This window comes from Sus scrofa, chromosome 13, assembly GCF_054392235.1.
Source record: "Sus scrofa isolate SSC_HxYL_T2T_F1_AM1 chromosome 13, Sscrofa_HxYL_maternal_Yorkshire_Landrace_v2.0, whole genome shotgun sequence".
Classification (NCBI taxonomy): Eukaryota; Metazoa; Chordata; class Mammalia; order Artiodactyla; family Suidae; genus Sus; species Sus scrofa.
This window is the reverse complement of record NC_139395.1, coordinates 171,618,084-171,641,282: the sequence shown is the minus strand read 5'-3', so window position 1 is coordinate 171,641,282 and position 23,199 is coordinate 171,618,084. Positions and strand designations below refer to the sequence as shown.

The following is a 23,199-nucleotide window of genomic DNA, read 5'->3' as shown; positions in this document are numbered from 1 at the left end:
TATTTTCCAAGTCCATGATTTTCTTTTCTGTGGAGATGTTCATTTGTGCTGGCCTTTGTTTTAAAGTCTATTTTGTCTGATATGAGTATTGCAACTCCTGCTTTCCTGTCATTTCCATTCCCATGAAATATTTTTCTATCCCCTCAGTTTCAATTTATATGTGTTCTTTGCCCTAAGGTGCGTCTCTTGTAGACAGCATATTGTAGGCTCTTTTTTTTTTAATCCAGTCTTCCACTCTATGTCTTTTGATTGGAGCATCCAGTCCATTGACATTTAAGGTAATTGTTGATAAATATGTATTTATTGCCATTTTAAACTTTGTTTTTCATTTGATTCTGTTTCTCCTTTGTTTATTTCTTTTTTCACATGGATGATTTCCTTTTATTTTATGTTTGTGGCCTCTTCTTTTCAGTTCTTGTGAATGTATTTTTTTTGGTTTTGATTTGTGGTTGTCCTGTTCTTATGGTGGTTTTAATTGAATTTCTATGATGATTAGAGATGTTGAATAATTTTTCATGGGGCTGTTGACTACCATCTGTGTATCTTTTTTGGAAAATTGTCTTTTAGGTCTTCTGCCCATTTTTAAATTGATTTCTTTGTTGTTTGATATTGAGTTGTATGAGTTTTTTATATATTTTGGATATTATCCCCTTATTGGTCCTCTCATTTGTAAATTTTTTTTTACCATTTAGTAGGTTATCTTTTCACGTTGTCAATGTTTCCCTTTGCTGTGCGAAAGATTTTAAGTTTAATTAGGTCCTTTTTGTTTATGGTTTTATTTATTTTGCCTTAGGAGATAGACTGAAAAAGATAATGCTATGATTTATGTCAAAATGTGTTATGCTGATGTTTTCCTTTAGGAGTTCTGTGGTTTCAAGTCTTACGTTTAGGTCTTTAATGCATTTTGAGTTTTTTCTATATAATGTGAGGAGATGTTCTAATCTTGTTCTTTTACATGTAGCTGTCCAATTTTCCCAGCACTTCTACTGTCTTTCTTCCATTACTTTTGCCTACTTTGTCATAGATTAATTAACCATGAGTGCATGGGTTTATTTCTGGACTCTTTATTCTGTACCATTGAGCTAAGTGTCTGTTTTTGTGCCATTGCCATGCTATTTTGATGACTATTGCTTTGTAGTATAGTCTGATGTCAGGGAGTGTGATACCTCCAGCTTTGTTCTTTTTTCACAAGATTGCTTTAGCAACTTTGGGTCTTTTGTGATTCCATGTACATTTTAGGATTCTGTGAAAAATGTTATGGTTATTTTGATATTAAATCTATAGCCTGAGCTTCTAACTACAGTTATTTACCACCTCACTTGTACATATGAGCTGCCCATAAAGGTTGACCCAATGACCGAGTTAGCCTAAACACAGAGACCCTACTATTCTGTGGAGGCTTTAATTGCTAACTCCAAAGTAGGTGACATGAAGAGAATTCCATTTGAAGAACGAGGACTCTTGTCCAAATGTCTATTTTCTGCTTCCAAGTACTGGGAATAGAGAAGTTAACAAAACATTGTTCCTGAATCAAAATACCTAAACCTCTGACTACTTATCTGTGAGCTGTTCAAATGATAGTTTTGCCTCTTCAGTCTATATTTACCATGAACTCCTAGTCAGTCGCCTTAGGATTAATAAGCCACAATGTACCCCTTTTTGTCTAAACCACAAAAGTGTGTTTATTCCTACCATATGTTAATTATTCATGAATAACACCATCAAAAGACACTAATAGAATGTAAATGTTTGAGTCCTTTAAAGGTTCATTTCCAAATTTTCTGAGTAAGCTGTATGGTTAATAAATAAAATAAAGTCTTAACTCTGCTATCTACTAGATAAACACACATATATATATTTATTAGATAAATATACATATATTAATTTACTATATATGTACATATATTTAATTCTTGAGCATGACATTTTGTTTTTCTATACTTCAGTTTATCATCTGTAAAATGGGAATTAAAATGTTCTACCATACCTAGTTGCCAGAGTTTTGTTAAACTCAAAATACATCTGCTAATTTGAATTTTTAAAAAATAAAAACATGAAAAATATCCATTCCCAGAGAAAATAACCTCAACTCTTGATTGTAGATTTTGTTCAATGGAAATGTAGATAGCATGTGCTCAGTGGAACCCAAAGTTTATGATTTAAGGCTTTGTTTAACCTTTACCAGCTCTGTATCAAATCTAGCAATCTAATAAATTACAGTAGATCCGAATGATAATAAAAAAGTCAGTTATATCACTTTATTCAATACCCTGCAGTAATTTCTTTTTGTCCAGAGTAAAATCAAAGTCTTTACAGTGGCCTAAGAGTCCCTGTGACTTTTGTCTTCCCAATTACATAATTGACCTTAGACTCTGCTCCAGCCCCCTTGGCCTCCTAGGTGATTCTCCCTTAAACTCAATCCATTTTTACTTTAAAAACATTTACTTTGCACTGGCTCTTCTGTCTTCCTGGAATTTCCTTCCAAATGAGTGCCTCATCTTCTTAAAGTTCTTGCTCAAATCTCACTTTTACAATGAGGCCTATTAGACAGCTCTAGTTAAAACTGCAATGCCCTCAGCACTCCAGTCACTCCCTTACCATGTTGTTTTTCCTTTTTATTTTTTTCCCCAGAGAACTCCTCACCTCTTAAAAATCTATGTAATTTATTTTTTGTATGTTTATTTTCTGTCCAAATATACATAAGTCCCATGAAGACTTTTTTATCTCCAGTAAAAAGAAATGTTACTGGAACATAGCAATTACTCAATGCTGATGATTAAATGGAAAACATGAAAGTTGGCACATAACACTGGAATAATGTCTAAAAACTCAGAAAAGGGAAGATTTTCAGATATCTTGGGTGCAAAAGAATTTCCTTTCAGGATGAGAAATTTTTACTTCTCAAATATGTGTGGTAGATTAGTGCTATAAATGGTGAAGTTGGAAACGAAGGAACTTGGAGTTTCTGGCATTCATTGGTTCCCAGAACAGTTCCTTATACCTGTGGATCTCAGGCTAGTCCCTCAAAATGCAGCCTGGCAGAGGCGTTAGAAACTTCTACTAGCATTGTGCCTGGGAGCTTGGTAAAAATGAATATTTCTATCCCCTGTGTGGGGCCTATGAATCTGCATTTTAATTTTGCAACCTTGTAATTGTTTTAAGCAAGAGCCACAATTAAAAAGAAAACTGACCTATTTATTTACAAGTCAAGGATATTAGTTTTCATAGGAAGTTCATGTCCATTCAGGGTTTTAAAGACTTCAAGTTTGCTCTATTTCCACAAAAAGGTGGGATAGGCTTCACTGGGCAGTGAGGGGTATCAAGGGACCACCACTTAACTCTGTTGACCTTAAAAAAAAGCTATTTACCAGAAAAATTATTTATTCAGGAATAGCAGAGAATTGCAATTCAGGACAAGCAAACTATGGTGAACCGTAATCAAGGCATATGCACACTGATTTGTATTGAACGACTGGTCAACAGGGTCCTGCTGTATAACACAGAGAACTCTACCCAATATTCTATGATAATCTATGTGGGAAAGTAATCTGAAAGAGAATAGAAGTGTATACATGTATGAATGACTGAATCACTTTGTTGTATAGCAGAAATTATCACAGCATTGTAAATCAACTATACTTCAATAAAACTTTAAAAAGTAATAAGAAAAGGAACAGAGGAGAGGGGCTTGCTTTTATAGAGGAAAAGAGGAAGTTGGAAGGAACTGTTTTGAGGAATCCAAGTTGGTAAATGTGTTTCAATGGTGAACTCTTGCTGGGCAAAGAGAATTTCTTCCTTTCTCCTTCTGGGCTCTGATTAATAGTGAGAGCTCCCCCTTTATGACTTTATTTTAAAGATTACCTTTATTTATTTTCATAACTCCCAGTTTCTAGGAGCTGTCTTCAAAACTTTCCAAGACTGATGTATTTCAAGGGCAATTAATTTTCAGGATGAATTCAGTTCTGAGCAATCCATGGCTGATTTTTAGCACACAGTGTCATCTCCCTCTTGCCAAAGAAGTGTCTGAGAAAAACCAGAGAGATTTAGAACAGACAGCCCAGTGACAGGAGTTCTTTCATCCATGAGCAGTATCTCTCTAAAACCTGATTCTGGGCCAGTAAGGCATACTTATTTTCCGAGATTGCCCAGGATTTTTTTTTTTTTTTTTTTGGATTCTTGTAGCACTCCTAAAACTTCCATCTTCAAATCCCTGACCTGTGCCAATTTCTCAGTTAACTGGCAAGGTTACCTTAGACGTTTTCTGCTCCACACTAATGCTGTACCTCTAATGTCTATTTGGCTTTGTCTTCTTTCCCCATCCTTATCTTAAAGAAAAAGTCCTGTAAGTATTCTTCATCTATAATCTTATCTGCAAATTTTTTTTTTCCTTAAAAGGGTCCTAGAAGAAATCACTAATCCAACCTCAAGAGCCATGGAACTTTTTTACTACATGTCTTATATTTCTTTTCTCCTCTTCCCTCCAGTATGTTTCTTCTCACCTGTTTTTACTTCCTTTGCACTTTCTTAGGTAGATGTGTCCCTTTTATTTTCAATATTCTCTCTCAATTCAGACCTCCTTTTCTCTTGAGTACCTTAGGCTCATAGGATGTTGGAAGTGGAAAGTCCTTCAAGATCATTTGCTTTAAGACTCTCATTTTTTAAAGTAAAGATGCTGAAGACCAAACAGGTAACAATATTTGCCCAGGGTCCACAGCAAGGTAAAGGCAGGAATGAGCCCCTCTGATTCTCAGGTCAGTACCCTTCCATGGTGGACTCTCCTTTTTTCTCTTTCTGTAAGACAGAGCTTATACTTGCCAGCTCAGGGGCCACATCTAACCCATTGCCAACTTTTCCTTGACCTGCATATAAATAAAAAAAAATTATTTGTTATTTTTTAAAAGTGTAGAATTTCAGAAAAGATCTAGAGGTGGACTATATAGTGGTTCAGACCTTGTTTCCTGGGGATGAGAGCCCCAGTTTAAATCCCAGTTAGACTTCTTACTAACTGGTAATTTATGGAGGAGTTAATAAACCAACTTCCCTTCATTTTCTTCATCTATAAAAAGGGGTTGAAATCTTTACCTCAATGAGTTTTTTTTTTTTAATTAAGGCTTAAAATGTTATCCTTTTATTATCTCAGGGTTTCTGTAGGCCAGAAATCCAAGCATGGATTAGGTGGATTAGCATCTCATTTGGTATGGTTCACTGGGGTATATTCTAAACTGGGAGTTCTTGGGGAATGATCTTCTTTCAAGCTCATTTAGGTTGGAAGCGTTCAGTTCACTGAGATTATAGGACTGAAGTCAACATTTTCTTTCTGACTATTGACTAGGAATTGCTCTCAGCTTCTAGAGGGTGCTCAAAGGCCTTTGCCTGTGGCCCCCTCCATCTTCAAAGCCAGGAACAGAAAATCCCCCTTGCATGAAGTCCCTCTCACACTTCAAATCTCACTCGTCAGACAGCCTCTCCTTTCAAAGGCTTATCTGGTTAGGTCAGATAATCTCTGCTTCTTAAAGATAACTGTTTCATAATCTAATCATGGAAGTGACTATCCCATCATACTCATGATTCATACCTCAAGGGAGGTGATTATATAGGATGTCTACACCAGAGGGTAGGAATCTCGGGAACCTACTGGGAATTCTTTCTTTTGTACTATGAGAATCCAAGAAGCTTAATAAATGGCAGTACATATAAAGTTCTTAAAACAGTGCCTAATAAACAAGTGCTGTGTGTGTCTGTTATCATCTACTTTTTATTATTATGGTCATGCTGTTTTGATTCTGACTCAGAATCAGGAAGCTTATCCTGTTTGTATCCCTTCTGGCCCTTGTGTGCTGCTCCCTCATCTACCTGTGTATATATCCTCTGCCTCCAGGCACCAATTCCATTACTCTAAGTTCTCCATAAGAAGAACTTTTAAGAACAATGAAGTTTTGTAAATTCACTCTTATCTGGAGGGACAAGTTGTCTGGAATTTTTAAAGTAAGGAATAATAATAATAACATTAAATAATAATAACATTAAATCCTACTACATAGCACATCCAATCTCTTATGATAGAACATGATGGAAGATGATATAAGAAAGACAATGTATACATATGTATGACTGGGTCACTTTGCTGTACAGCAGAGATTGACACAACATTGTAAATCAATTATACTTTAATAAAAAATTTAAAAAATGATAGCATTAAAGAGGACAAAATGCAGTTGCATCACTTCAGGTCTGTAGAATAATGCTAAGGTTTAGGGCTTGCTGAGCTGGGCTATCAGGGCTAGAGTGGTGTGTTTTAAACTGCTGCTATAGACTCCTTAGTAAAGAGGGAAATCAGTTGAGGAAGGTGTCATTAGAATTTAAAACATGGAATACAATAGATATGTTCCAATTTTTGGTATATAATAAGGGCAAAAATTGTTCTGTAAAATCCCTTTACTTGCATATTCATGTTTGTATTGGGAAACGATGAAAAATGCATTTCTCACTGCGAGTCGTTAACTAAGTTGGAAAGCCAATGCGCTAGAGAAACTTGTTTCTTAATAATTAGATATGGATAATACTTAATTGACACTACTAATGGATTTAATAGAATATTTCTAAATTACTCTTTTGAGAAGGCTCTTTTTATATTATTTATTTGCTTAACAAACCATGTTGTCAAAGGTTCAGGGAAAATTCCATTACCAAAGGATTGTGTAAGAGACTTGTCATCCAGCAGATATGCTGAGGTAATCTAATATGACATATTTACAAAAATAATAATAACCTTGTATAATAAATCTTTTTTTTGTTTTTTTGGTTCTTGTCCATGTTCATGAGGAAAATTTGAGAGTATAATACATAGCTTATATTGTTAGTATAGTGGAGAGGATTTAGCTGTTAACAATTCTTTATTCTTCCATTGGGTGCAATTTCCTTGTGCCACTTCAATCAGTGTTCACCAAGGCCCATGTTCTGGCTACCTGGCAACAAATACCTTAAACATATTCTATGAGCTGAACTTTCATGGCATTCTCTATTCTTCCTGGTGGCTTGAAGGCTGTCCTTTAAATTCACTGTAACTTGATTTCACTTTTATAAAGAGGCAAAGAGATTCTGAAGAGCTGTATAAGTGAAATGCGAGGTTATTTTAAGCTTCCACCCACTGACTTGAGTTCTTGGGGACATTCCATTTGATAAAACGAATTAGCCAACTATCCCCCAAATGTATATCTCTTTCATATGAATGTACAACCCTACTGATATATTACATACATTATAAAACACATACAAGAGTAGAAGTAAAAAATGATGAGATGATATAAATAATATTTTAAGTAATTTTTGAAAGATAGAAATTATAATCTTGCCAATAATATATAATAATAACATTTTAGTTGTTGAATATCTTTGTTATTTTGAAACAAATTGATAACGAGAATCAGAGTTCTAGTTTCAAATACAGTTCATATCAATCTGGTTTTAGTGGAAAAAAGATACCTCACATCGATATATAGACCCAAAGGAAGAAGTATGTCATTAACTGCTATTGCTTTATGTGACACTCACTTTTTAATTTCACACATCAGTTATGCAAAGTTTTATTGAAATTTGGTTTTTAATATTCATTTTCCCTATGACAATCATTAGTGTTTAAAATTCATCAAAGTGGATTCAATACCTACTGAAATAGCTCGTTTGGAGGATTTTTAGCTGGGTTAAATAATGCCATTCCCTTGTTTTAAAGTGTGCAGATATGAAAGTTGTTATAGGTGCGACACATCACTTATAGCAACACAAACCCGTAATGATGAAAATATTTCTTAATATTTCACTTTCAGCATCTTTTTTCCATAATTTCTTTTGAAAATCAGCTACTGCCTTACTTAGCATTGAAGCATCACTTCTAATGTGAAGAGACAGATTTTGTTTACTTATTCATTTAAAAAAGTATCTACAAGGGTGCTTTCTATAGATAGGTACCTGTTACTAAAAATCGGCAAATTTGGATCAGTTATATTTGTAAATGAAAAATGGGTATCTCATCAGTAAATCTGATACCTTTTTGTTATGGGATAACCAGGGAATTTCAAGAACTACAAAAGATTTTCATGGTTACTCTCCTTTTCATTACAAAGTGCTGTTCAAATCTTATTTTTGTAAAATCACTAACATCAATGATATTTTGTAGTACTTTGTATACTTCTGTCTCATCTTTGCTATAATTGCTTGTCTTTTAATGTTAGAGTGCATGTAATTTGCTCTCTCTATGACTTACTCCAATAACTTACATTGTTATCATTTTCTATTATATTCAAAGCTTCTACTCCATCAAGAGTAGATTAAATTATTTTCATAAATGTATCAGAGAAGCAAATATACTAAGTAGAATAGTCTTTGCATATACTTTTCCTTCAGCTGTTCACAAGAAAATTAGTACTTCATGTATACTGTTATTGAAAAAATCTAGAATACACCGTAAGTATTGACATGTGAAAAACAGATATACTTTCCTCTAGTTGTATAGAAAAACTCCTATATTGGGTAATACTTATTTCTTCAAATATGCAATGTTGTTTGTATTTTCTTAATACTTTCTGGCAAAAGGATATATTTAATTTTTAGTCATATTATTTCTCATGTATTTTATCAGCTCTTTTTACTAAAGAAGGATATGTTGATTGATGGTTTATGGTTTTTCTTTTTGCCTAACTAGGAAATTTAATATATATTACATATTTGGTTAAATATTATAAACATCTGGGTTAAATATTGCATGGTATTTTGAACTGCTACTAAAAAAACTTGCTATTTGTCTTCATATTTTGCATGATTATTGTGTCTTAGTAATTATGATGGCTTTCAAACTATCATTAACTAGTGTTTAAGGTACAATATATACATAGGACAAGATTAATCTTTAAAAATGATTAATATAAATGCATATTTCATAGAATATTCCTGCTAATTTTGAATTATTACTGGCAAATTCTTTTTAGGTTAAATTGCACTGCATAAAGCTGATTCCATACTTGGAATAAAAGTATAAAGTCTGACATTGTCTTATTGCCTTACATTATTTGAGGTAAACCATTAAAATTTTTCCCCATAACTTTATTATGGAATTTTGCAAATACATGAAGAGTAGAGAGAAACATATAATGAACCTGATGCCTATTTCCCTGTCTTAGTCATTACTACTGTACAGTAGATCTTATTTCATTTACATCTGCCTGCTCACCTCACCTCAGATTATTTAAAATCCATTCTCAGACAACGTATTGTTTTACCTGTACATATTTAACACGTACTTCTAAAAAATGATTACAGTACTAAACACATTAAAAATTAATGATATTTTAAAATATTCTTGAATAGTGTTAAAATTTCTCCTATTGTTTTACAATTTTTTTTTATCTTTGAAGACAAAAGCAATGTGTTGTGGATGCATTTTGGGAGTAAAATCTACAGTACTTTCTGTTTGGTTGTTTGACTGTTAGAGAAAAAGGAAGAGCTTGAAGGTAAAACAATTTTCTGGGTGAGTGGGGTGTTGAATGTTGAAATGAGGAAAGAAAACAAAGGTGATTAGGGTGAGAAAATAAAAACTTCAGTTGAGGATGTGCAGAAATATCCAGATGGAAATGACAAGTTGACATTTGGAAGAATAGACCTGGAACTCAAAATAGAGGCAAAGCTGAGAGATTTAAATAGAGAATAGATATAGCATAGATAATATTTAAAACTATCAGAATAAAGACAAATCAAGCCTAGGCTATAGAGTAAGACAGAGCTCAGAAATAAGACTGGCCTGCGTTTTTCTGAATGAATGTTTTGTCTGTATATTATTTGAATTCTGCCTTTATTTTTTAATAGATTAAAATATTAAAAATCATAGCACAGCTTTACATAAATTAAATAATTTAGAAACACATGGATACTGCAATAAATATGGTGTTTTTTTCTGAAAAAAAAGAAAAAGAACTAAGACTGGCCAATTGTAACTCCTTGAGGAGAATAAGAAGAGATCACAGACAGTAGAAAAATTAAGGGTGTAGTGCAGTGGAAACCCTGAGAAAACAATAGGGGGTCAATCATGTTGGGTGCTGCTAAGCAGTTTCCTGGAATGAGGGTTGAAAAATGAGGGAGTTCCCTGGTGGCATAGTGGGTTAAAGATCTGGCATTGTCACTGCTATGGCTTGGGCTGCAGCTGTGGCACAGGATTGATTTCTGGGCCAAGAACTTCTGCATGCTTCAGGTGTGGCCAAAACCAAAAAACCAAAAAACAAAACCTCCCAATCATTCTGAGACCCTGCTCCTCCACTTGCATACTTTCTGGAACTAAAAGAGTCACCTAACATATTTGACTTTTACTTTTATCATATGCAAAGTATGGATGGCAGAGAAAAAGAGGTGTGGGTTAGGAAGTGCTAGGCATCTCATCCAGTGCTACATCTTACAAGGTAGGTGTTGAAGAAAATCTACATGATTTTCTACCAACTCTTAAAAGCTTGTTGTGATATATATGCACATATACTTAGCCATAAAAAAGAGTGAGATTAATACCATTTGCAGATGAACCTAGAGATTATCATACTAAGTGAAGAAAGCTAAACAGAAAAAGACAAATATATATGTGGAATCTAATATACATATTAACACATACAAATGAACACATGTACACATACAAATGAACTTACAAAACATAAAGAGACTCACAGACTCACAGACATGGAAAACAAACTTAAGGTCACCAAAAGGGAAGTCTGGGGGAGGGATAAATTAGGAGTTTGGAATTAATATATACACACTACTGTATGTCAAATAGATAACCAACAAGGACCAACTGTACAGCACAGGGAACTATACTCAATATTTTTAATAACCTATAATGGAAAAGACTGAAAAAGTATATCTATATATAATACATATATGTTATATATATTATATATATATGTATGTGTATATATATATATATATATATATAAAACACTGAATCACTGTGCTGTATACCTGAACCTAACATGATATTGTAAATCAATTGTACTTCAATTAAAAATTAAAAAAAACTCTGATGTATGAGAATATGTATAATAACATTTTACCTCTCAGGACAGAAGAACAAATTTTCTGAGTCACTCTGTAAACTGGCATGTGCTAGGTATATAGAAGGTGGTATTTCTCCTTACCAAGACAATGAATGTCAAAGAGAATTTTTGTTGTGTACTTGTTGTGGCAGCTTTAAGGCAGATGTACCATAATGGTGATTCCTTGGAGAAGGAGCTGGGGACAAGGTGGTCAAGGCTGTGATCCAGAGTGTTAGTGCATCAGTACGTTGGCAGTTCAGAAGTCCCTGAGGCTTTAGGATTTGTCTCCCTCTAGTGTTATTTATGACAGCCACTAGGAAATATCTCCTTGTCCTCATACAACAGAGCTATCTGGAAGTTCTGCATAATCTGAAGCCCTAGGTTGGCGGTCAGTTCAGGACCCTGTGCAGCCCTCCCCTCAGCATGACTCTCAGAACCTCCTGTCATTTATTGCTGTCCCTGTTGCTGTCATTTATTGCTGTAACAGGAGATAGAGGAAAATGGAGGATGACCCCCCTTCTGTAGGTCCGTGCTGTGGAGATGGTGCAAATGGTAAGAGAAGACAGGAAAGGAGGGAAGCAGAACATAAGCATATTGGCCATTTTCTGGAATTGGGCTTCCAACCAGAATGAAATGGAAATACGGCAAAATCTGACACATTTTAAAAGGATAAAAGTCAGTATCTAGGTAAGAGACGATGGTGGTGCAGACGTAGCAGTAGAGGATATGTTTTGAGGATAGAGCCACCATCATTTCCTAACAGCTTTGACATAGAATGTGAGAGAAAGAAAGGAGGTAAATGTTGCTCCAAGAGTTTGAGCTTGGAGAACAGGAAGAATGGAAGTGAATGAGATGTACAGGGGACAGTGGAAAGTGAGGGAGCAGATTTGGGACAGAATATTGGAATTTCAAAAGTTGTCCATGAGGACATGAGTTTGATCCCTGACTTTGCTCAGTGGGTTAAGGATCCTATGTTGCTGTGAGCAGTGGTGTAAGTTGCAGATGTGGCTTGGATCTGGCGTGGCTGTGGTACAGGCTGGTGGCTAAAGCTACGATTTGGCCCCTAGCCTGGGAAACTCCACATGCCATGGGTGCGGCCCTAAAAAGACATAAGACAAAAAAAAAAAAAAAAAAAAAGTTTTATACATGTTGCATTTGCGATATCTGCTGGCCATTTAGAGATTCTGAGCAGGCAGTTGGATATATAAGTCTGTAGTTATACTGTAGACTGTATCTCTGGGGTGTTCTGCAGGGAGAAATCCTTAGGCCCTCAAGTTGCTATCCCATGCATTAGGGAGGCACACTCAGAGTACCTTGTTCAGGAACTCAGTTGAGTGTGTTTCTCAAGTGCAGGAAACTGACCTTGGGTTCTCATACAGAGCCTCCAAGCAGTGAATGCTCAATAAATGATGTTTAAATAGAGAACGCCTTAGCCATTGATGGGAAGCAAGGCCAACCTTTGTCATTGGCCTATGGTGTCAGCTCTCTGGGGATGGTTTTGAAGATTCTGTCAAACATCCTCTCCCTCAAATTACTCTCTGTATGATTACAATTCTACTTTTGGAATTCTACCCATTAAAAGGCCTGTTCTTAGGCAAAATGCAAGCATGCCTAGGAGAGCAAAATTTCATCCTCAGATTCTTATATCTTACTATATTTGAGTTCTTTGGGTCTATTCTGATAGCATTTGACTAAAGACATTGAGAAGAAAGTGGGGTAATGAAGGGATAAGGGAAACGTAGCTACAAAAAATCTGATTTTACAGACTTCACATTTGTGCCTAGAGCTTGTCCTGATTGATAGCTTGACAAAGCAAATATCCAAGGATGATGCATATTCCTTCTTACTCATTTTTTTTTTCTTTTTTGCTCATTCTTTTATACTTCATTGCGAATACATACAGTGGGTCAAATGCTATGTACACAGGCAGTCACATATTATTTACACTGTTACACCTAGATGCACAAAGAGGATACAGGAAACATTTTTTGGTCTTGCACTCCCACTTTCTTGCACCTGATTGATTAGTACAGTAACATGAGCAAACACTAAGCACCAGAGCTTCAGGTAACACATTCAATTAATGACATTCAGGCAAGCAAAGAAAGATAAGCATTCTGGTACTAGGCAATTGCAAATTACAGATTAATGAATGCAATTTTGCTTTCACAGATTTTCCTATTTTACTCTGTAACACTAGGATCAACGTTCATTAGCTCAGGAGGGTCTAGGTGAAGGCCTGAGGGCAAGTCATCAATATAAGGTAAGTTTTTGCATTTGCTCAATGTGCACGCCAGGTTAGATAGAATTGCCAAACTTAATCTGACCTCTAGTGGCACTTTGTAATAAGGAGCACACTTGAAATCTGCCTAGAAGCTTTGCTGTGGGTATCCTGCCACCATTTTATCTTAAAACTGAAAGAAACCTTGAGATGATCTGCTTGGCAAGCTTTCCACCCTTCTGCAGGTGAGGAGCCTGAGGTCAAGAAATGTTAAGCAATTTGATCAAGGTTGAAGAGCTAATTCGTGGTGGAGATACTAACTAATGATAAAATCCAGGTTTTGAGATTCCCAGGCAAATATGACAATATCACCAGAGAAAAACCAATCTGAAAGTAGTTTATAAGTTTGAGTTTTGTTTTTTTTTGTTGTTTGTTTTTGTTTTTTGTCTTTTGTCTTTTTAGGGCTGCACCAGCGGCATATGGAGGTTCCCAGGCTAGGGGTCTAATTGGAGCTGTTGTTGCCGGCCTACACCAGAGCCACACCAATGCCAGATCGGAGCCATGTCTGTGACCTACACCACAGCTCACGGCAACACCAGATCCTTAACCCACTGAGCAGGGCCAGTGATTGAACCCGCAACCTCATGGTTCCTAATCAGATTAGTTTCTGCTGCACCATGACGGGAACTCCAGTTTGGTTTTTTTTTTGGTGCACTGGTGGCATGTGGAAGTTCTTGGGCCAGGAACTGAATCTGTGCCACATTTTCAACCTGTGTCACAGCTGTGGGAACACAGGATCCTTAACCTACCTTGCCACAAGGGAACTTCTAAATATGTTTGTTGATAAGGACACACTGAGATATGTAAACTTAATGGCTTTCTGAATACTACAAGTCAGGAGCTTCAGAGCACTTTCAGCTCAATTTTTAAAATTTTAAATGATTTTTATTTTTTCCATTATAGCTGGTTTACAGTGTTCTGTCAAATTTCTGCTGCACAGCGAGGTGACCCAGTCACACATACATATATATATTCTTTTTCTCACATTATCATGCTCCATCATAAGTGACTAGATATAGTTCCCGGTGCTACACAGCAGGATCTCATTGCTTATCCATTCCAAAGGCAATAGTTTGTATCTATTAACCCCAAATTCCCAATCCATCCCACTCCCTCCCCCTCCCCTTTGGCAACCTCAAGCATGTTCTCGAAATACATGAGTTTCTTTTCTGTGGAAAGTTTCATTTGTGCCATATATTACATTACAGATATATGGCATTTGTCTTTCTTTCTGACTTACTTCACTTAGTATGAGAGAGAGTCTTTAGTTCCATCCATGTTGCTGCCACTGGCATTATTTTGTTCTTTTTTATGGTTTGCTCAATATTGTTATTTTAGCTCAAAGTAAATAAAATAGTATAGTAACTGAGTCAAAATTACTGACTTCCATCGAGCCATTCTCAAATGGTGAATTGATTTTTTTCTTTGAATTTACTGTTTAGAACCATCATGGCAATAATCAATAAGTGGGAGAATTCTAACGATTTAAACAGATTAACAATCGCTCATCTGGTTCAATACTCAGTTCCAGATCTTGGGAATGTTCAAATTGGGACAAGCTCTGAATCCAAAGTGAACCTCTAGGGACAACAAGGCATCCTTTGGCTCCTGCCTACATCACCCTGGTCTCTGCTTCCGTGGTCATATCACTGCATCTTCTGTAGTTGAATTTCCCTTATAAAGATACATGAGATTCCCATGTCTGTGATTTCTTTTCTGTGGAAAGGTTCATTTGTACCATATATTAGATTCCAGATATAAGTGATATCATATGGTATTTGTCTGTCTCTTTCTGACTTGCTTCGCTGAGTATGAGAGTCTCTAGTTCCATCTATGTTGTTGCAAAAGGCATTATTTTGTTCTTTTTTATGGCTGAGTAGCATTTCACTGTGTATATATACCACAGTTTCTTAATCCAATCACCTGTCAATGGACATTTAGGTTGTTTCCATGTCTTGGCTATTGTGAATAGTGCTGCAATGAACATTTCATTTAGAGGACACCTCAATTATCTAGGATAATCTTCCCATCTCAAAATAATTAATTTAATCATACCTCCAACATTCCTTTTGCCATATAACACGACCTTCACAGGTTCTATGGATTAGGACATGGATGTTTTTGGGGGAGAATGGTCACATGTCACAATCTCTTACTAGCTAAGTTATCTTGGTCTGATCATCTTAATTTCCCTTTTAGAATTGGTTGTGTGGATTAAAATACAGGATTGATTAACATATATCTAGCAAGCTGCCTGGTACTCAATAGATGCTCAGCAATTTTTCCATTTTGTCCTTTCATTTGATCTATAGATTAAATCTTTAACAGCAGATTAAGGACATAAAAGAGGACACTTAAATTCAATGTCATCCAAGATCTGCTTCTGGAAGTGGGGTTACCATCTGGTGGATGAGGTAGACATCACAAATTCCCCCAAATACAGTATTTCTCAGTCCTGTTTTTCCCAGGCAATGGACTTCTCTCTCCAGCCTCCTGAATGGGGCATCTCACATTCTTATTTTGGAAACTTGGTTAGTTTCCTCATCTCATTTCCCGTCTGCTAGTTTGCATAGATAAAAACTTCATTACTTGTGATCAAATTAATTGTCTTTTAAAATAATTATGTCCTGTGGCGATCAATTATACAAGTCTTCCAGATGGTACATAAAGTGTGGGCTGAATGGAATTATTTTCAAGTATACTCTGTTTTACAGTTTCTACTCCTCCATGGGCTTGGTCTACCTGGGAGAGACACTTTAGAAATGTACTATTGTATTTGGCCCTATATGTTTTGCTTTCCCTTTTTTTCCTCTTCAATATGACTTAAAGAGGATAGGTGTAGTAGAACTCAGTTTCCTTGATTGAAAATGATTCACCGATAGTCATTCTGGAAGCCTTACTCTCAAAATCTCCTTTGGTGACTAAAGAAGTTACAGGCCATAACCTGACTGTCACTAAGCTGAATAGAGTCTTCCAAAAGCAGCTTTCTTGGGCAGGATAGGGTTCACAATTTTTAACTTTCATCCCTTCTGACAGGCAAACAGTCTGTAGTTTTCCCAGTGGTAAGATTTACCACTTTGTAGGACACGGCATATAGAGTTCCAGGCATTTCTGTGACCCATTAGCTCCCTGAAGGCATTTCTCCAGGTCAGAAACAGATATCCAGAAAAGAAGGTGAAGAAAGGTTTGCTATCTATTGCTCCTTAAAAAGATGCCCCCCAGAGTCAAACATTAGTTCTTATCTTAAAGTTCTGTGGACACAGCTATGCATGGCTGCCTTTACCCTATGAGGGCTCTTTCTTTTTTCAGAGTTTTATTAGAGTTGTCTCTGTAACTGGCTGATTTTATGACACTAGCCAATTGAAAGTACCTAGATCCTATATATAGAATGAGATAAGTGAAACTAGATAGTCTGCAAAAATATTTTTGCTCAAACATTCTGTGATTCCATGTTGTAATGATTTTGTCAGTGGAAAGGGTTAACTTTTTGCTGATGGAAAAAAAAAGCCATAATAAATTTGGGGAAAAAAGAAAAGGGCTGGGTGGGCAGGTGGAATGAGCTTGAGAGAAAAAATAGAAGACAGAGAAGTTCATAGAATCTGCACTGGTGACTCTGGCCAACAATCAGTTCTCTGTGCCATGTCTCCTAGTATTTTTTTTTTCTGCTTTATTTTCCATTGTTATCAGATGGTCATTAAGAGTTCTTAAGCTAAAGGAGTTCCCATTGTGGCTCAGCAGAAATGAATCTGACTAGGATCCATGAGGATGCAGGTTCAATCCCTGGCCTTGCTCAGTGGTTTAAAGATCAGCATTGCCATGAACTGTGTTGTAGGTCACAGACTTGGCTCAGATCTGGCATTGCTGTGGCTGTGGCATAGGCTGGCAACTACAGCTCCGATTCAACCCCTAGCCTGGGAACCTCTGTATGCCTCGGGTGTGGCCCTAAAAAGACAAAAAAAAAAAAAAAAAAAAAAGTTCCTCAGCTAAAAAATTCTTTGGTTCTCTGTTACTACATCTCCATAGGTTCTAGAGAACACACTTATTTGTTAGCAACAACTTCTGTTTCTTTCGTCAGTCTTCTGTGCTTTATTTCTGTGTGTGCTGCAGTGCAGCAGAAATTCCTGGCAAGATCAAAATAGTCTAAAGGTAGAGTTTTCAATAGGAAATACTGTAAACACAAAGCCAATTTTTATGTTATCACTAAATCAACAAATTCCAAATGTGTAGTTCTAGCCCTGGGCAAAACAGATACCTCACGGTATTGGTTTTTCCATGGCCAAGTGCATGCTTTGCTTCAAGAGAGGTAGGAGTGTTTTCCAGCCACAAAATCCTAAGCAAATTTGCTGTCACAGACTCAGGATAAAGCCTGCACCGATTCTGGATCACAGGGAAGCCAGTGGTGCAGTTGGCTCTTCATCCACTAGATGGAGGTAGAGGAGCACAGAAAAAGATCACCTTAGGCTGTTAATCAGGTTGACTGTTTAGACTCTAAGAGGGAAGCTTATCTGTCACTAGATAAGATCCACAGGTAAAATTGATGAATTTCAAACCTTTGAAAACTAGTGGAAAACGTTGGCTTGAGGTATAAGCTAAAGTATAAGTGCTAATATCTTTCAATTATATGTAAAAATTATATTCCTCCATCGCCCTGTTTTGTCTTGATTTGAGCAACTTTCAGCTTTTCACAGTTGGATGAACTTCACCTTCAGCCCACACCAGCCCCACACCCCAAGGAAGTCCTGCAATGCAAGGGATAGCCGCTGCCTCTGTGCAGGTGCATTTGATTAATTTCATTAGTGGAGTTGTCCTTGCGTATTGGAACAACTGGCACTTCCGGTCTCTAGGAGGGATTAGTTTTTGCCTCTTGAGAAGAGTCCTATGGTAAGGAGTTCATCAAACAGGAAAAGGATTTAAATGCTGGTTCAGGCAACAAATGACAATGTTATTGGTGTACTGACCAAGACGAAATTCAGATGGTCACCCATAATTGGTAAGACGCTTGAGCACTAACTAGTATCCCGATTTCCTTCCTTCCTTCTTCTCCCTCTCTCCTGCTCGTTCTCTCCCACTCCCTCTCTTTCTCTCCCTGACTGTTTCTCTCTTCATTTCTCTCACTCTCTCCCTTTCTCTCTTCCTCTTCTTCACTGTCCAGAAGATTCTGAATTTGGAAACTGAAGGGTACCCTTTAAGCTTTGGATTCTCTCTGTTTTCTCTCTGGTTTTACTTTGCCTAGGATTTTACTCAGTCCTTTGTTTAACTCTACCTGGTAATGGAAGCATTGGTACCCAATCCTCTGTCCTCTGCCTGGAGGCTACCATCCTATGAACACAAGTAGCTGCCCTAAATACCACTGCCATATCTCATCCACAATTCTTTGCCCCTAGAATGTCTCTCTTAATGTGGGGCCATTGTCTGGGTCACACCTGAACCTGTTAATGAAATCAACACCCCTGGGAGTGGGGGAGGAAGGAAAGGAGAGGAGACAGGTAGAGGCTGAGACATAGCCTCAGGTGGGACTCTGTTTCAGGGAAGACAATTTTTTGTGCCTTTTTATTTTAAAAATGTGTGTGAAGTTTGCATGAAATTGATATGCATTCCTGTTTGTTTTAGTATATTGAAGTTATTTCATTACTTTGTGCAAATTTTTTTTAGGAAGAACAATTGAGTCCTTCTGGCCGCATCAGTGCTAGTAAATGCTGATTACTCCTAGCATTTGAATTTTTCAGTTAAACACAGACAGGAGCAGTGGTAAAGACAGTAGGCTTTGGAGTACGACTGAACTAGGTTTAATCCCAACTCCTCCAGTTTAGTAAGTGTATCCATAGGCACAAGCAGGCATCTCTCAGTCTCTTTTTTTTTTTTAATCCATGAATAGCAATAATTGTTACCACAATGGATTGAAGATTAAGTGATAGAATGTGCACAAAAGGATAGATAGTATATAAACAGTATAGAACCAGCTACAGAGTAAGCACGCTTAATAAACATCATCATTGTTAGGAACAAGCCATTTGGATACTACACTGAACCATCCATTTGTTCTCATTCGATGCATATGAACTCAGTCTGGCCTTTTCAATAGTACCAAGTTCAATATGGCTTTCTGTAATGTAAAGACAACCTAGAAAACATCAGAGTTGCTTTAATGTTGTTGCTTGCAGTTTGTGCCTCTTTCAGTAAAGCAACTGATATAAATAAAACATCATCAATTTTGGAGAAATGGAGTGAAAATGGGGGGGAGAACAGGGCTTATTTGTTACTCCCATAACTTAACTTCTTGGCTCTGGAATGATCAGGAGATTTGGCAGTTGGCAGCTATTTGATGCCATGAGATTTTTAGGAACCTGGGCAAGAGAGCATTTCCGGGAAGACAGAGGAGGTGTAGTTGGCTCTGGCTGCAGAACTCAGTTTTTAAGTTTGGTTTTTAATCTCCTGAATTGACTATGTTCCTTTTATCACTCTTTGCTCCCAAACAAAGCAGAATTGGAAGCCAAATAGGGCCGAGGGGCCAGCTAATTCTTCATGCTGTCACAATAGGTTTTGGAAGAGGACCTGAGAAATGGTCATCTTAAATGGTCTCTTGAATGAAATATTAATATAGGGGAAGTAGGGAAATATTGTTTGGGCTGCAACCTGGTTCTAGTTTGTGCTACATGGCATCGAGAGATACTGCCTACATCAATCGCAAGTATCACCTAGATACATAGTATGTTTAAAGCATTGCCTTAGATTCACTGGGCCATAAAGAAATTGAAAATCCTGGCCTGGCAATTAAGTACTTTACATGTGAGTGGGAGAAACAACATAGACTCCTTGCAACACTATACTTACAAAATCACTAATGTAGACTCCCTTCACACAAGAATCTCTTAAACAACTAATTCAACACACGAAGTATATACAGGGTCCGAAGCCCATGGTGTGGATTTGATTGAACAAGATATAGCTGTTGCACTTAATGACCTCACAGTCTAGTTGGAGAGAGATGCATACGGATGTCTGTGATGCAACCACTAAGAGAAAGTGCCAGGTCTGCCTGGAGTCAGGAGGGTCTTTAATCTCAGTGCCTGGGTGGAGTCATGTCTTTGGAAGGGATGTGGTTGTTACAAGCAGAATGGATTGGGACATTTCTGGTTTTTGAGGACTGAGCCTGGTCATGGAAATGGAATGATGACTGCTAAAGTCATTTTAAAGGAAGACTTGCAGATCTCTGTGACTTACTCGGTAAGAATTCAAGGAGAAAAAGAGGTTCACGATGATTCTAAGGCACAGGGCTGGGTACCCAGCAGAATGGTGGTGTGTTGCAGCCACAGAAAAAGAATGGAGTGCCCAACAAATTTTGGCTTAGAGAGTTTACAGGTTGACTCTGAGATGTAATTCCTAAGTATATATCAAGGAATATATCAGGAGCTAAGGCTGTTGGAAATTTATTAGTAGGTCTATATTCTCAGTATCCATTGATAATGTCTAGCATGTTTAAATTTGTAATATTAAAGTATACTTGGGAAAGGTGATCATAATATATTAGAAAGCAAGTTAGATTAAATTAAAGATATTTTGCAATATGTCCTAACAGACATATAAATCAAGGAGATGTGGAAATTCTAATTAAGTGAACTGAGAAAAGTTAAAAATAATTAAATACTCCTCAGGAGTCTTTTGTGATAGCAATCATTAATTTTCCCCAATTTTCTTGATTTTGTTTCTTGAAAGTCTCTCAAATCTGTCTCCTTGCCTTTAATGATATTTCTGTGTTATACTTCAGGTTTTCTTTCCCCATCTTCTAGGTTAATAAGAGACTGGTAAATTTCTTTGCTTTCAACTCAATACTCCAGTCCATTTTCCTCACTGTTACATCAGTGATGGTTCTAGAGGTCTAGTGATGACATAACCATATCATATCCTTTGTTTAGATTCACCCATGGTTCTCTTTCTTCTATAGCCTCTTATCTCTTAGATTCTAAGGTCTGCACTTTCCCAGCTGATTGGATCTCACACAGTTGTATACACACTGATCTCCCCACACTAAGGTGTGTCCTTTTTGAGGCCAGGGATATTGTCTTATTCACTTCCGTATTTCCTGAGTCAAGCACCATATATTTCTCCTACTAGGTTGCCTATAAACATGGATTTGTTATGGACTTAATTGAGTTCCCACAAAAATATGTTGAAGTCCTCACTTCATCTGGAGACAGGATATTTAAGGAGGTAATTAAGTGAGTTCTATGGATGGGGCCCTAATCCAGTGCAAGTAGTGTCCTTATAAGAATGGAAAGAGACACTGAACTCTCTCTCTCTCCATAAACTCACAGAGAGAAAAGGCCATGTGAGGACATTCAGAGGCTGTTGTCTGCAAGTGGAGGAACCTCACAAGAAACCAACCCTGCTGGTGCCTTGATTGTGGACTTGCAGACTCCAGAACTGTGAGAAAATACATTTCTGTTGTTTAAGCCCCCAGACTGGCGTATTGTTAAGGCAGTTTGAGCTAAGGCGGGGTTGAATTCAGGAGACTGGTGCATTGTCTCTCACAGCCATTTGCCTTGAAAGGTCACACTGTTATTAATTCCTCAGGTTCTTGGTGTTGCATATCATCTCACAGTTTGTGTGACAAAAACAGTGCAGCAAGAAGGTGAATCTTTAGCTGTGGACGAAAGGCTGATATTAGCAGTTTATTCCCCAATAAGCATTCAAGAGAACCTTTGGGTATTTTAAAGAAATGTACTGCATAAAAAGGGCTTTTTAATTTCTCCTGCAATCCTGCTTTTCCTACACAAACTGCTGGGATGTGATGAAGACCCAGGGGAAGTTGATGTTGCTAGAGAAAAGAGCAAAAGAGGAATTGCTGGGAATCCGAGAATGTCTGTATGTGTCTGGACTCGTAGGGTTTTAAAGGCTCATGAATCAAGCCTGTGGCATCTTGATTTTGATTTAAGATTATCCACTGGGGAGCAAATTTTGTTTTGAACTTTGCTTAAACCTTCCTGAGCAAAGAGATCCTTCAGATATGCACTGTGAGCTTTTCTACCCAGCAGCACAGGACACATGGGGGTGGATGTTTCACATAATTTACTGTGTGCTTCAACTGGACGCACATTGTTGCTCACTGCACAGAGCACAGTACTTGGAAAGGTGCTGCTGGCAAGCTTGGCTTCTGTTTTTTATTTGGTTGCAGCTCCATAGTTATTCTGGGAGTTAAGATAGGAAGACTACTGGGGAATTGATAATTCTGATTGGCTGACACTAACCACTAAAAACACGATCAAGTAGTTGAAGTGTATTGGTTTTTTTTTTTTTTTTTTTTTGTCTTTTGTCTTTTTTTTTGTTGTTGTTGTTGTTGTTGTTATTGTTGCTATTTCTTGGGCCGCTCCCGCGGCATATGGAGGTTCCCAGGCTAGGGGTTGAATCGGAGCTGTAGCCACCGGCCTACGCCAGAGCCACAGCAACGCGGGATCCGAGCCGCGTCTGCAACCTACACCACAGCTCACGGCAACACCGGATCGTTAACCCACTGAGCAAGGGCAGGGACCGAACCCGCAACCTCATGGTTCCTAGTCGGATTCGTTAACCACTGCGCTACGACGGGAACTCCGGTTTTTTTAATGTATATAAAAAATGTCCCAGAAGAAGCCTAAAGTAAACAAATGAATAAAAGCTTAAAGCTAAAAATAAAAAATAAGATAGAAAGAAAATCAGAGCATTATGATGAATAAAATAAGGATAAGCTGCCTCACAAACAGTGACGCCTCAAACCAAAAGTTATGGGAAGTTTCAAAGCTGAGTCTTACTTTCACAGTTTTTTAACTTCTACTCTGCATTTCCTCATCTAATTAATTTCATTAGCTTCATCAAGTT

General features: G+C 37.1%; 1 protein-coding gene across 2 annotated transcripts in view; it reads left to right on the top strand.

Annotated features, from left to right (window-relative positions):
- The window catches only part of ZPLD1 (zona pellucida like domain containing 1), a 358,917-nt gene that overhangs the window by 86,860 nt on the left and 248,858 nt on the right, over window positions 1–23,199 (top strand). For both annotated transcript variants that reach the window (XM_084991507.1, XM_084991508.1), the window contains exon 2: window positions 21,660–21,770. The gene's annotated coding sequence lies outside the window, so the exon portion shown is untranslated. The remainder of the gene's footprint in view (window positions 1–21,659; window positions 21,771–23,199) is intronic.